This window comes from Arachis duranensis, chromosome 7 (assembly GCF_000817695.3).
Source record: "Arachis duranensis cultivar V14167 chromosome 7, aradu.V14167.gnm2.J7QH, whole genome shotgun sequence".
In the NCBI taxonomy this organism is placed as follows: Eukaryota; Viridiplantae; Streptophyta; class Magnoliopsida; order Fabales; family Fabaceae; genus Arachis; species Arachis duranensis.
The window spans coordinates 61,041,608-61,056,933 of record NC_029778.3 but is presented as its reverse complement, the minus strand read 5'-3'; the positions used below and the strand labels follow the sequence as shown (position 1 = coordinate 61,056,933).

Genomic DNA, 15,326 nt, shown 5'->3' with positions numbered 1-15,326 from the left:
CATAAGCTTCTTCTTCAGAAGATGCCTCTTTAGTACTGTTGGATGCATTTTGCCATCCATTCAGACTTTGAGAAATCATGTTGACTTACTGAGTCAACATTTTGTTCTGAGCCAATATGGCATTCATAGCATCAATTTTAAGAACTCCCTTCCTCTGAGGCATCCCATTATTCACGGAATTCCTCTCAGAAGTGTACATGAATTGGTTATTTGCAACCATGTTAATAAGTTCTTGAGCTTCTGCAGGTGTTTTCTTTAGGTGAATAGATCCACCTGCAGAATGGTCCAGTGACATCTTGGAAAACTCAGATAGACCATAATAGAATATATCCAGAATGGTCCACTCTGAAAGCATGTCAGAAGGACACCTTTTGGTCATCTGCTTGTATCTTTCCCAAGCTTCATAGAGGGATTCATCATCTTTTTGTTTGAAGGTCTGAACATCCACTCTAAGCTTGTTCAGCTTTTGAAAAGGAAAGAATTTAGCCAAGAAGGCCGTGACCAGCTTATCCCAAGAGTCCAGGCTATCTTTAGGTTGTGAATCCAACCATGTTCTAGCTCTGTCTCTTACAGCAAAAGGGAAAAGCATGAGCCTATAGACTTCAGGATCTACTCCATTAGTCTTAACAGTCTCACAGATCTGCAAGAATTCAGTTAAAAACTGATAGGGATCTTCTGATGGAAGTCCATGGAACTTGTAGTTCTGTTGCATTAGAGCAACTAGCTGAGGCTTCAGCTCAAAATTGTTTGCTCCAACGGGAGGAATTGAGATGCTTCTTCCATCAAATTTGAAAGTAGGTGTAGTATAATCACTAAGCATCCTCCTTGCATTATTGTTGTTGGGTTTGACTGCCCTATCATTTTCTTGTTCAAAAATTTCAGTAAGGTTGTCTCTGGCTTGTTGTAATTTAGCTTCTCTTAGTTTCCTCTTCAGAGTCCTTTCAGGTTTAGGATCAGCTTCAACAAGAATGTCTTTTTCCTTGTTCCTGCTCATATGAAAAAGAAGGGAATAGAAAATAATAATAGGGATCCTCTTTGCCACAGTAGAGAGATTCCTTTATGTTAGTAGAAGAAGAAAAGAATAGAAGAAGGAAACGAGGAAAATTCAAACTCAGAGGGAGGAGAGGGTTCGAATTTCAGGATGAAGAGAAGTGTTAGTAATTAAATAAATAAATAGAAAGAGATGAGAGAGAGAATTTCAAAAATTAATTTTGAAAAAGGGTTAGTGATTTTCGAAAATTAGAAGAATTAAAATTAAAATTAAAATTTGAAACAATTAGTTAATTAAAAGAATTTTGAAAAAGAGGGAAGTGATTTTCGAAAATAAGAAAGAGAAAAGTAGTTAAGTGGTTTTGAAAAAGATAAGAAACAAAGAAAAAGTCAATTAGTTAGTTGAAAAAGATTTGAAAATCAATTTTGAAAAGATAAGAAGTTAGAAAAGATTTTTGAAATCAATTTTGAAAAAGATATGATTTGAAAAAGATATTTTGAAAAGATATGATTGAAAAAGATATTTTGGAAAAGATTTGATTTTTAAAACGAAAATTAATTACTTGACTAACAAGAAACTAAAGATATGACTCTAGAATTTAAAGATTGAACCTTTCTTAACAAGAAAGTAACAAACTTCAAATTTTTAATCAACCACATTAATTGTTAGTAAAGTTTTCAAAATTTTGAAATAAAGATAAGAAAAAGATTTTGAAAAAAATATTTTTAAATTTTCAAAAATCATAAAATAAAAATGAAAAAGATTTGATTTTTGAAAAAGTTTTGAAAAGATAGGATTTTTAAAATTGAAAATTTGACTTGACTTATAAGAAATAGCTAAGTTTTAAAAATTTTTGGAAGTCAACTCAAATTTTCGAAATTTATGAGAAAAAAAGGAAAAGATATTTTTTTATTTTTGAATTTTTTAAGCAAGACACCAAACTTAGAAATTTTTCATGTTTAGACACTATGAATGCAAGAATGCATATGAAAAACAACAAAAAACACAAAACAAGAAAATATCAAGATCAAACAAGAAGACTTATCAAGAACAACTTGAAGGTCATGAAGAACACATGCATGAATTTTCAAAAAAAAGAGTGCATATATTTTAAAAACATGCAATTGACACCAAACTTAAAAGTTGACTCTAGACTCAAACAAGAAATACAAAATATTTTTGATTTTTATGATTTTACAAATTTTTTTTGGTTTTTTTTGAAAATAATTTTTGAAAAAAATGAAAACAAAGAAATTTTTTTTTAAAAAAAATATTTTTGAAAACTTTTTGAAAAGAAAATTACCTAATCTGAGCAACAAGATGAACCGTCAGTTGTCCAAACTAGAACAATCCCCGGCAACGGCGCCAAAAACTTGGTGCACGAAATTGTAATCATCAACAATGGCGCCAAAGACTTGGTAGCGCTCTCAAACATGAATCACACTTTGTCACAACTTCGCACAACTAACTAGCAAGTGTACTGGGTCGTCCAAGTAATACCTTATGTGAGTAAGGGTCGATCCTACGGAGATTGTTGGTATGAAGCAAGTTATGGTCATGTAAATTTTAGTTAGGCGGATTCAAATAGTTATAATGGTTTTCAAAAATTATAATAATCAAAGCATAAAATAAAGATAGAAATACTTATGTAATTCATTGGTGGGAATTTCAGATAAGTGAATATAGATGCTAGTTCCTGTTGAATCTCTGCTTTCCTACTGCTTTCATCCAATTTTTCATACTCCTTTCCATGGCAAGCTGTATGTAGGGCATCACTATTGTCGATGGCTACATCCCATCCTCTTAGTGAAAATGGTCCAAATGCTCTGTCACAGCACCGCTAATCATCTGTCGGTTCTCGATCATGTCGGAATAGAATCCATTGATTCTTTTGCGTCTGTCACCACGCCCAACAATCGCGAGTTTGAAGCTCGTCACAGTCATTCAATCCTTGAATCCTACTTGGAATACCACAGACAAGGTTTAGACCTTCCGGATTCTCAAGAGTGGCCGCCAATAATTCTAACTTATACCACGAAGATTCTGGTTAAGGAATCCAAGAGATATTCACTCGTTCTAAGGTAGAATGGAAGTGGTTGTCAGTCACGCTTTCATAAGGATGATGATGAGTGTCACGGATCATCACATCCATCAAGTTGAAGTGCAACAAATATCTTAGAACAAGAATAAGCTGAATTGAATAGAAAATAGTAGTAATTGCATTAAAATTCGAGGTACAGCAGAGCTCCACACCCTTAATCTATGGTGTGTAGAAACTCCACCATTGAAAATACATAAGTGATGGTCCAGGCATGGCCGAATGGCCAGGCCTCCTGAATGATCAAAAGACCAAATGGTCAAAAGTCTAGACAGTCAAAGACCGAACGCTAGTACAAAAGTAAAAAGTTCTATTTATACTAAACTAGCTACCAGGGTTTACAGAAGTAAGTAATTGATGCAGAACTCCACTTCCAGGGCCTACTTGATGTGTGCTTGGGCTGAGCTTGAGCTTTACACGTGCAGAGGCTTCTCTTGGAGTTAAATGCCAAGTTGTAACGTGTTTTTGGCGTTTAACTCTGGTTTGTGACGTGTTTCTGGCGTTTTACTCCAGAATGCAGCATGGGACTGGCGTTGAACGCCAGTTTGCGTCGTCTAATCTCGAACAAAGTATGGACTATTATATATTGCTAGAAAGCTCTGAATGTCTACTTTCCAACTCCGTTACGAGCGCGCCATTTGGAGTTCTGCAGCTCTAGAAAATCCATTTCGAGTGAAGGGAGATCAGAATCCAACAGCATCAGCAGTCCTTTGTCAGCCTCCTTATCAGAGTTTTGCTCAGGTCCCTCAATTTCAGCCAAAAAATACCCGAAATCACAGAAAAACACAAAAACTCAATGTAAAGTCCAGAAATATGAATTTAGCATAAAAACTAATAAAAACATCCCTAAATGTAGTTAGATCCTACTAGAAACTACCGAAAAATAATGCCAATAAGCGTATAAATTATCCGTTCATCAAGACTCTTATCCTATTCTGTTCATTTTCTGTATTTTATTTGCACATTTTTCTCGTTTATTTTTGTTGTACTTTTGCATTCTGCACTTGGGCTGTATATATCTTGGATATTTTAGCTTAATTTGCATCTTAGTTTACTAGTTATATATTAAGTGGATTAATTAGCATAGTTTACCCTTTTTAGCATATGATAGTTAATTTGATTGAAAAATAAAAAGAGTAAGCTAGGAACCATAGTATAGTAAAACAATCCACTCACCTTGTATATATAGCATTACATGTTAGTTAGTTAACAACATTTCTTCAAGGAGAAACACTAAGATTGTAAGGGGCACCTTAAAGATTTACATTGAGTTGAATGGAAACTCTTAATTTCTACTTGCATGACATACATAACCGATATATGGTTTATGAACTTGAGAACACACAGCCTGTGAGTTTTGAGCTTAATTGTATGGTTGCATTCAAACCATAAATTTTATTTATGTGTGTTTTACCCTTCTTTTTTATTCTAGTGTTCTTTACTTTGTTTTAATCTATATGTTCAATTATAGAATATAGATGCATACCAAGAGATGATTAAGGCTATTATTTGTATTTATACCCACTTGTCCCAAATAAACCTACTTTTTATGCCATCATTGTTAGCCCCTTTGAGCTTTTTAGTCCCCCTTCATTTTATAACCACATTACTAGCCTTAAGCCAAAAAAACAAAATAAAAACCCCAAGTTGAATCCTTGGTTAGCTTAAGATAGATATTGTGTATAATTTAAGTGTGGGAAATTTTATGGGAACATGGGATGATAGAAAAAGTAGGGAATTAAATTGAATAAATTATTTGAAAATTTGGGAAGCATGCTCATGTGAAATCAAAACAATTAAGTTACCATGTGCATTTAAAAAAATAATATATTTTATTTAAATAAGGGGATACAAAAATTATCCCAAATGCTATTACAAAAAAAAATCAATACACATGGGACAAAAGTCAAAATAAAATGCATGAGCATGTAACACAAAAGTGGAAAGATTCGGGAAGCTAGGTGAAGAATTATGAAATTATATGTTAGGTGAGATCTTAGACTAGTCAAGGATTCACTTATTAGCTCACTTAGCCTTATACATATACCCTTACCTTTACCCTAACCCCATTACAACCTTGAAAAGACCTCATGATTTTTGTATGTCTATATTCCATATTTGTTGATTGGTTAGATAAAGAACAAAGTTATAGAAAGTAAGGATAGGAAGAATTAACCCAAATAAACACTGAGTGATTGGAGAGTAAACACAAGATCCAGTGAGGGTTCAATAGCTCATTCTCATATGTCCATGTTTCATTATTGATTGTCTTGCAAGCTGTGAACTATCTTAACTCAACTCAATTGTAAACGTGCTTTAATATAATTTGGCCCTAATTGTACATACATGATTCCTTGAAGATATGAATTTATTTGACTACATGTATGCTTTATATATAGGTGAATAATAACTAGATTTGCATGACTCATTTAGGTAGTTGCATTTAGAGTAGATTGCATTGCATATGATTCCACCATTTTACCTTTACTCTTTTCTCTTGGATTTAGCATGATGACATGCTATTGTTTAAGTGTAGGGAGGTTGATAAACCACTATTTCATGTTAAATCTTCTGCTTAAATTGAACGATTTTATCAACTTTTCACCTACTTATTCATTTGAATTTGCATGGTTTTGCAATTCCTTCCTTATGATATTACATGTGAGAAAACATGTTTCTTATGCTTTAAAATAATCAAATTTAATTATCCTTTATTACCATTCGATACCGTGATTTGTGTGTTGAGTACTTTCAGGTTTTATAGGGCAGGAATGACTTAAAGGATGGGAAGGAAACATACAAAAAATGGAAGGAAAGCACAAATTAGAGTTTTGGAAAAACTGGCAGCGACGCGTCCGCATGGGTGACGCGACGCGTGCTTAGCGCAAAAGAGAATCGACGCGAGCGCCTGGATGACGCGCACGCGTGATCCGCGAAATGCAACTAATGCGGATGCATGACTGATGCGACCGCGTGGAAGAGCAAAACTCCAGATGACGCGACCGCGTGACCCACGCAGACGCGTGACGTGCGCGATCTGCAGAATTTGCAAAAGTCGGCCCCAGCGACTTTTGGGCCCTTTTTGGCCCAGATCCAGGCCTAGAGAACACATATTAAAGAGTTATAAATGGAGGAATCCATCCATTCATAGATATAGCGGATACATCATATAACATACATTCATATATAGTTTAGGGATTTAGATGTAGTTTTTAGAGAGAGAGGTTCTCTCCTCTCTCTTAGGATTATGATTTAGAATTTCTCTTGATTTTAGGATTATCTCATCTTCATATCAGGTTCAATATTCCTTTATTTTGACTTATCTTATTTGATAACTATTTATGTTGCCAAATTGGCTTTGGGCCATTCATGTTATGATTTTCTTAATTAATATAATTTGAGGTATTTCAGACTCATGATTGCTTTTCCCTATTTATAATTTAGATTTTTTACTACTGGCTTTAGTTGATTAATTGGTGATTCTTGAGTTGTCAAACTCATTGTGATTGATAATTATTATCTTTGCTGATTAATTTAGATTCCTATAACTCTAGTCTTTCCTTAGGAGTTAGCAAAAGTATAATTCTCATCACCATTGATAAGGATAACTAGGATAGAACTTCCAGTTTTCATGCCTTGCCAAGAGATTTCTTTGTTATTAATTTATTAATTTCTGCAACCCATTTCTCTTGCTCAAAACCCTTTTCCAAACCCAAAACACTATTTTCCACAATCAATAATAAAACACACCTCCCTACAATTCCTTGAGAAGACGACCCGAGGTTTGAATACTTCAATTTATAAATTTTATTGGGTTTCTTACTTGTGACAACCAAACGTTTGTACAAAAGGATTTTCTGTTGGTTTAGAAGCTATACTTACAACGCGACTATTTTTTTATAAAATTCTTTACTAGAAAAAATCTGATCGTCATCGGCCATAAGGGGCAATTTGATTATCAACAAACCCCACAACATCAAAGTCAGGGGCGTCGAGGTCAAAAGGTTCAACAGTCCTCTGTCTTTTCGGAGGAGGGCCGGCAGTGGGAGAAGAGGTAGCAGCAGAAGTTTGGGGAGGATCAACCAAATGAACCTGAGGAGTAGGGATCACCCTCCTCAGCTCAGAAGTGCCCGAGATCGGCTTCTTAGGAGAAACCTGAGAGGATCCTTCCTCAGCAGCCTTGGCCGAGATGTTTTGGGCAGCTGTAGCTTTCCTCGCCTTCTTAAAGGCCTTCATGGAATCATTATTGTTAACCATCTCTGAAAAACACAGCAAATACCAAGTTACAAAACTGGAAGAAAAGAAACAAAATCAAATAAACAAAGCAAAGCAGAAGAAAGAAGAAGTCGACCACTACCCAGTTCAGTTCAGAGAAGTGATGGATCCTTAAAAACTTCTTTGTGTCGAGATAGGGAAGTTGCCCCCAATTCTCCTCTAACACATTCACAAAGGCCTGATCGACCTCATCAAGCATCTCCAATGAATATCTCGATACTACAACATTCTTTTGCCAGCATAGGGGGAAGGCAGTTTAGAAAAAAGGCCAAGCTCCCTCAACAGCTCGCACCTTGAAATAATAGTTCTTAAAGTCCCTAAAGGACTCGTCATACATAGAAAAAACTTTTTTCCTTGGGCAGACTGGAAAGAAATCCAAGAAACTTTCTTTTTGGAAGTCCTAGGTTTGGTAAAAAAAAGAGGTAAAGAAAAAGAGTTTGAGAAGGCTTAACATCCAATTCTTGGCACAACAACTAAAAGATCTTAATAAAGCCCAGAAGTTTGGGTGAAGCTGGGATGGAGCTACATTACATGACCATAACAAATCAGTCTCGAAAGAGGTAAAAGGAAGGGTAATGTTCATTTGGTTAAAAAAGTAGTCATAAGCAAAAAAGAAGCGGCGTTTCCCCTGGGTCAGAGAAGGAAACCAAACCCTTTCGTCGTGGTCAGGCGCTACCAACGCATAGTTCTTCTCTTGTTCTCTACTACTACAAATCCGGTGATGCTTCCTAAGCTACACACAGTATTCAGAATCGACCACAGAGACACACATCAAAACGAGGGAGTCCACCCAGTCTGACATGCCCTCGGGAACTTTGGAGGATGTGACAATATTTTTGTGAGAAGACATGGGCAACTAATCCTATGGTAAGGAAAAGAAAAAGGGGTTACTAACTAAAATAGCTCGAGCAAATCAAGAAATTAGCTTGGACAAATATGGATACAACTCAGACTAAAGCATACAACAACAAAAGGAGACCCTAGGACTCACACCAAGGTCTAGGGGCATCCTTTGGAGGCAGTAACAGAGTAAGGACTCAGGAAAAATCTACAAGTCTACGTCTCGACATCTCTCAACAAGAAAATAACTCTCTTTCAACAAGCGACACTCCGAAAAGAAAGTCACGAATAAAAAAGTCATCAAAATCGCAAAATCAAAAAGTTTATCAGCAAAGGGAGCTATCACATGCAAAATGGAAATCATCAAAGACGCAACCTTTTTCAGAATTAAACAGTTCATTATTCCAAAGCTTCAAATCAGAGGACACAATCAGAGACAGTAACAACATGCAAAACCCTAAAAAAGCATCAACTATCAGGAAAGGATTCATACAAATCGAAGAAACCCTAAAACAGTGCCGACACAGCAAATGCAGACAGATTCAAACTTTTTCCAAGCAAAATCAAAACTTTCTCAAAATCTGCATGAAAAAGAACAAGCATCAAGGAATAAAGAATGAAAGCAAGAAAATCAACCTGTAAAGAAAGGCAACGAAGGTCGAAACGATGGCAAAACCACAATTACTCCTGAATGCGAAGGGGACACGAGGACGTGAAAGCTTGGGAGCAAGAGGACCAAGAGTCACAGACGAAACAGAAGAGCAGAGAGAAAGGGGGAAGTTATAGTAAGCTTAGGGATGGAACTTTGAAATTTCAAAAAATAAAATAAGAAAGAGGGAAACGACAAAAGGGGAGTAAATGAAATCCTTAAAAGCCTTCGCACGTTCCCTAGGAAAATGCAATGCACGATGCAATTAAAGGAGTGTGAAAATTTTTCGCATTTAAAAATCACTAATGGGAGGTTCTACCAGCGAAGAGCAACAAAAAGTGCTCGAACTCGGCTTCTCCGAAAAGGATCGAAGTCTAAAAGACTCAACCTTAAAAAGACCGCGCTCAAGCAGGGGCATTGTTCATGCCCTTGGTCAAGATGTACGACTCAGGCTTATTCGACTGACCTCCTCAGGACAGGACTACCCGATCTCTTCTCAAAGAGATCGGCCAAATCACCAGAGGAGTCCAAAAAGGGCCCAAATAGAGGAACACAACCCAATGATAAAGATAACTCCACTCAAAGATAAGATAAGATAACAATCTTATCTCTAGAAAAGGTCACTCTACAACATTATAAATATACTGGAGCACCCAGGTATAATTCATACTCTGATTCTTCTAAAAACTTGCTTAATACTCTTGCTAGCTTAAGCATTGGAGTCCCTCGCAGGTACCACCACCCTCCGGTAACGAAGGATCAGCACCAACACCAAGTCCAACAAGTCGGACACGGCTGCTCTGACTAGTGCAGAAGATCTCATCTGAGATTGACCTATAGTTTTAGGTAACCCTTGAAACACTTGCCACAATGCTTAGATAGAAACGACGGGCTTGGCGAGAGCTTCACGTAGCCGCTGACGGCACACAAATCGGAGCACCGTAGCTCAATATATGATGGAAACCCTTATATATATGTTGGACTTGGCCCCAACTTGGGCCCGGTCTAACCCGTAGTGTTTTTAGCCTGTTCGGCCCAACTTTGGGCCAAACCTTTAACACTAATGCCCGGCTTTCGAATTTTAATATTTTTCTAAGGTTTTCAACTGTTTTCACTTTTTCTCACGCAGAACTGGGTAGACTTGAACCGGTTCAACTAGTTCAACTGTCAGTTTGCGATTTTTCACGATTTTTCGCAGAAAACACATTTTCTTACTCAGAAAAACCTACTGAGTCCAAAAATCATATGTAAATCCCCAAATTCTCATCCTAATTTTCTGGAATCTAATTTTAGCATTTAAATTATTTTATTCATGAAAACTTCAGTTCTTACAACTAGGGGCCGGTTACCTAAAGATATGATCTTACCTACGAAAGATAAGATAAGATAACAAACTTATCTCAAAAGAAGATCGTCAAATACCACTATAAATATACTGGAGCACCCAGGTATAACATATACTCCAATTCTACAAAAAACCTACCTAAAGCCCATACTTACTTAAGCATCAGAGTCTCTTGCAGGTACCACCCCCCAGTGATCGAGGACCAGCAGCACCTCCCACTCCAACAAGTCGGGCACGGCAGCCTTGACCAGACCAGAAGATCTCGTCCGACATCGACCTTCCTGTTTCAGGCAACCCTCGAAACACTATCCTTGTTACCAACCACAATATGATAATTGCAAGGATCACTCTCTCTTTGTCATCCCCAAAATTGGAGGAAAGTAAATGATGCACGAAAACTTGTCTTTCAACAAATTTCCCTCAGCAAGTATACCAAATTGTCGTCAAGTAAAAACTTACAATAGAGTGAGGTCGAATCCCACAGGGATTGATTGGTTGAGAAACTTTGATTGGAGGATTTTTCTAGTTGAACTAAGCAGATTTGAGTTTAGAAGTGCAGAAAATAAAATGACGAGAAAAGTAAATAGCAAGGAATATAAATGAAGGAAAGTAAATGCTGAATATAAATGGTAGAAAGTGAATTGCAAGAAAATAAATGAGAATGGGGTGATTAAGCATAAAAGTAAATAACAGAAAGTAAAGAGAATGGGAAGATTAGAGATAGGGAGTTCATTGGGCTTAGGAGATATTGCATTCCTCGAATCAAATTTATTCCCAGCTCTTCCTCAATCAATGCATTCATTGATCTCCTTGGTAATCTTAGGTGATTGGATCCCAATTCCTTGGCAATCCAATCTCTCTAAGCTTGAACAATTGCCCAATTCTTTGATTTAATTGCTCATGGAAAGAGATGAAGTGTGGTCACTGATTATACCACATGTATTTTCAAATCAAAATATTGGCAGGATTATATGTCACTATGTCCATCCAAACTCCAATCCGGTCCAACATGAGAAAGCATTTCTAGCATGATCTCCTCATTCCTCTTCCAACGTTCAGAGGAAACCCAATTATGAATAGCTTCTTTTCCAAGACAACTACCCAATTGGATGAAGATAGAAAGCTTTCTAGCAAAATCAAGAGAAAAGAAAGAAGAAGAAGAATGAAAATTATTATTGATCCATTGAATTACAACAGAGCCCCCTAACCCGATGAAAAGAGGTTTAGTTGTTCGTAGCTCAATTCAAACTAAAATGAAGATGAAAGTTGTAGAATGTAAAATAGATACAAAAGAAATCCTAACTAAGCTCTCTGGAGTCTCTAATCCTCCATTCTCCCGAGCCCCCTCCCCCCTTTAATCTTCAAAAACTCTTCTATTTATGCTCTTCTTCTCATCTTCAAAAATGGGTCTTCAAGTACTTAGATGTGGGCCTTGGCCTTTGTTGAAGCTAGTTGGGAGTGGCCTTCAGTGATGTTGATGAGGACGTTTGCAAGTTAACGTTCATACTCTGCATGGGTACCATTTTGTATTGAAGTTGGACTTGACATTGGAGTTCACGTTGGGCTTCAACGTTTTGGCACAAATGTTGGGTCAAACTTTGTAAAATAATGCTGGGACGTTGGCTATTAAGTTTGACCCAACGTTGTAACAACGTTCGTTCATTCACTGGTACGCGTCGCCCACGCGTACGCGTCACTGCCCATTTTTCCAACTCCAAAACTTGAGAGTTATCAAGCACGTTGGAGGTAACATTGGACCACCAACGTTCCTTCCAACGTTGGCACCATCTTCCCTCAATATTGCACCATGAGTTAGTAGTTTGAGGCATAGTTGGAGGCCAACTTTGGCTCCAACTATGCACATTCCTCATGGCCAACGTTTGGGATAGCGTTTGAAGTCCAACTTTGGGCTTAAATGTTGCCTTCTTGCTTAGTAGTTTGAGGCATAGTTGGAGGCCAACTTTGGCTCCAACTATACACCTTTCTTTGCTAATGTTTGAGGCAACGTTGGAGGCCAACTTTGGCTCCAACTTTGCACCTCTTGAGCATGAACGTTTAAGGCAACGTTGGAGGCCAACTCTGGCTCCAACGTTGGCCTCTCCTTCTCTTCATCAACGTTTGAGGCAACGTTGGTGTGCCAATTTTCGCCACTAACGTTGCTTCTCTTTCCTCTTTCTTGCTCTTCCTCTGCTTCTTTCCACCTATCATCAACCATCAAAGCTTTGCTAGATTCACAAGAATTTACATCATTCATAACAACCAAGTAAATGTAGTATAAATCCTATGAAAAAGCACATAAATAACCATGTTTAGTTGAATCAAGGGATGCTTGAAATTCTTACCCAAATACTTGCTTATTGCTTAAGAAATGCATGAAAACCAAGTAAAAACTAATGAAAAAGGCTTGTAAAACTAGCCAAGATGCCTAGGCATCAGTAAAGTGAGCTGGTGGATCCTAGTCCATAAGTCCTAGCCATTCACTAATTGATTTAGTGAAACTAGTGTTAATTGAAAGAAATTATCGATCACTTGGACATTAGTAACTCTAGGTCATCCAAGTTATTATCCCAAGCCAAGAATAGAAAAATCTACACTAAAATCCAACCAAGCATTTATTAAACACTTGGAAGGCTTGAAAGAAAAGAATGGTAAAATAACAAGAAATGTAAAATCTAACAACTACCAATTGCAAGAAATTAATAACCAACAATTAAAGAAAGCAACAATAACATGAAAAGATAAATTGCATTAATAAATATCAAAATTAACAAGAGTCCATAAACATGAAAATAATAAGATAAAGAAAATAACAAATAGAACTAAAAGAGCAAAGATGCAAGAACAAGAAATTTCAAGGAAAAGTAAATGAGAACTAGAATTAAAAGCTAAACCTAAGAAGAATCTACCTAAGTTCTACCCTAATTCTAGAGAGAAGAGATAACTTCTCTCTCTAGAATATAACCTAAAGCATGTTACTACTGTATTCCTAATTTCTCCCCTCTTCATCCTTCTTAACTTTGGCCTCTAATAGCTTCAGAAATGAGTTGGATTGGACTTTGAAAGGTCTAGAAATCGCCCCCAGCATCTTGCATTAATGAAATCACATATGCGCATTTGTGCGTACGCTTGCCTAACCATGCATGCACATGGTTATCAGGAAATGTAATTGTTGATGTGTGGAAAATGATCCAACACAAAATTCACCGGCAAGTGTACCGGGTCGCATCAAGTAATAAAACTCATGGGAGTGAGGTCGATTCCACAGGGATTGAAGGATTGAGCAATGTTAGTTTAGTGGTTGATTTAGTCAAGCGAATCAAGTATTGGTTGAGTGATTTTGTATCCAACAGTAAGTAAATAGCAGGAAATGTAAAGGGAGAGGGATGATTTGCATAAATTAAAGAGAACTGAAAGTAGAGGTGCTGAATCTTAAAGAACAAGAAACTAAATGACTGAAACTTAAAGTGCAAGAAATGTAAATTGCGGTAACTTAAAGTGAAAGAAATATAAATTACTTGAATGAAAAAGGGATTTAAGGACTAGGAATTCAGAATTTAAGCAAGAGAAACTAAATTGCAATAATTATCAAAGCAAGATAAGAATCAAAATTGGCTAGATCTCAAACAGAAATGGAAATTTGAATGCAGCAGTGGTTCAGCATGGGATCTCAGGACTCCAGAGACTAGATACCAGAGTCTAGATCTCAATCGCCTTCCTAGATCCAAGTTCACAAAGCAAGTAAAGAGAAATTGAAGATTAAAGCAGTAAAGGAAATGAAATTTAACTCAATTATGCAGTAGGAAAATCGAAGAGATCTTAAATGGAGATTGAGACAAAAGTTCCTCAATTCTTCACACTCAAGACTCAAACAAAACCTAGTAAAGAAAACAAAAAGATCAGAGGAAGAAGAAGTGAATTCTCTCCTCCAATTCTCAAGCTATTGTAGAAAACAGAAAAATGGAAAGTGAGCTCTCAAGTTGACTAAGGATGAAAATTAAAATGAAAGTAAGCTCCTCCTCTAAGCCAAACTAACACCTATCTATACACTTTCTATTTTGGATCTAAGAATTTTGAGTGGGCTTGAAAGATGGGTGAAGAATTGAATTCAATTGGATTTTTAGATGAGTTTCAGCCCATATTGCTCCCAGGAGGCTGCTTTGCTCTTGTGGAGGGCAGAGCAGGGAAGCCTTGCATGTGGATCCAATTAGCGTGCCAAGTATGGGAGAGGCATCAGGATGCTGCCCTGCCCTTGTGGAGAGTAGGGCAGTGGTGTCATGGTGTGTGCCTTGCTTCCCTGTCCGTGCTATGATGCGCCAAGGATGCGCGCCCAAGCTCCCTTGTTGCGCGTCAATTGTGCGTGCTGGCCGTGCCAAATTATGCGCCATGCACCAAGGAATGCTGCTCTGCCCTCCTTGTGGGCAGCGCAAGCTTTCCATGTTCTTGGGTGAGGTCCCAATTTCGAAACTTGCTGGATGGCTTTTGTTGCCCCATTTTTCTTGGTTTTCTTGGCACCAAAGTAGCGCTTAGTTTCTTGCTTCCTCAAGGTCTTATGTTAGATCCTTGGAGGTTGAAAACAAGCTAATTTTGGCTTGTTTTCCTTTCATTTGAACGCTACTTCCTTCCCTCTTGAGCTTGGTTCGAAACCCATGGGTGGCACTTGGAGAACAATTTCCTTGAATTTTTCCATGAGGAGCCCGAAATTGCTCTTGAGGAGGGCAGGGCAGAATTTTTTCTTCCCTTATTTCTTGGCCTAGAATTGTGCTCCGCCCTCAAGGATGGCAGAGCAGTGAAGCCTTGAATGCTTGGTTCATTGTTGTGCTCCCTTGGAGGGCAGTGTGCTCTTGTGGAGAGCAGTGTGGCTTCCTTCCTTCCATGCGCCACACTCTTTTCTTCCTTGGGACACGCTTTCTTAGGCCACGCTTCATTCTTTTCTTCTTTTCTTCTTTTCTTCACGTACAAATAATCAAAACAACCAATCAAAGTATCACTAAATTCACAAGGTTTATAAATCAATTAAAATTCAATTAAATTTAGCTTAAACCTCATGATTTAGCATCAATTAAATGGTGGTTGATTGATTCAAATAAAACATGCAATTCCACTCTAAATTGCTTACTTATGGTGCAAG

General features: G+C 37.3%; 1 non-coding gene across 1 annotated transcript; it reads left to right on the top strand.

Moving 5' to 3' along the window:
* Positions 1–349: 349 nt before the first annotated feature.
* LOC127740900 (small nucleolar RNA R71) lies at positions 350–457 on the top strand. The gene has a single exon (XR_008001756.1). It is a non-coding gene; the product is annotated as a small nucleolar RNA R71 (small nucleolar RNA).
* The last annotated feature ends 14,869 nt before the right edge of the window (positions 458–15,326 follow it).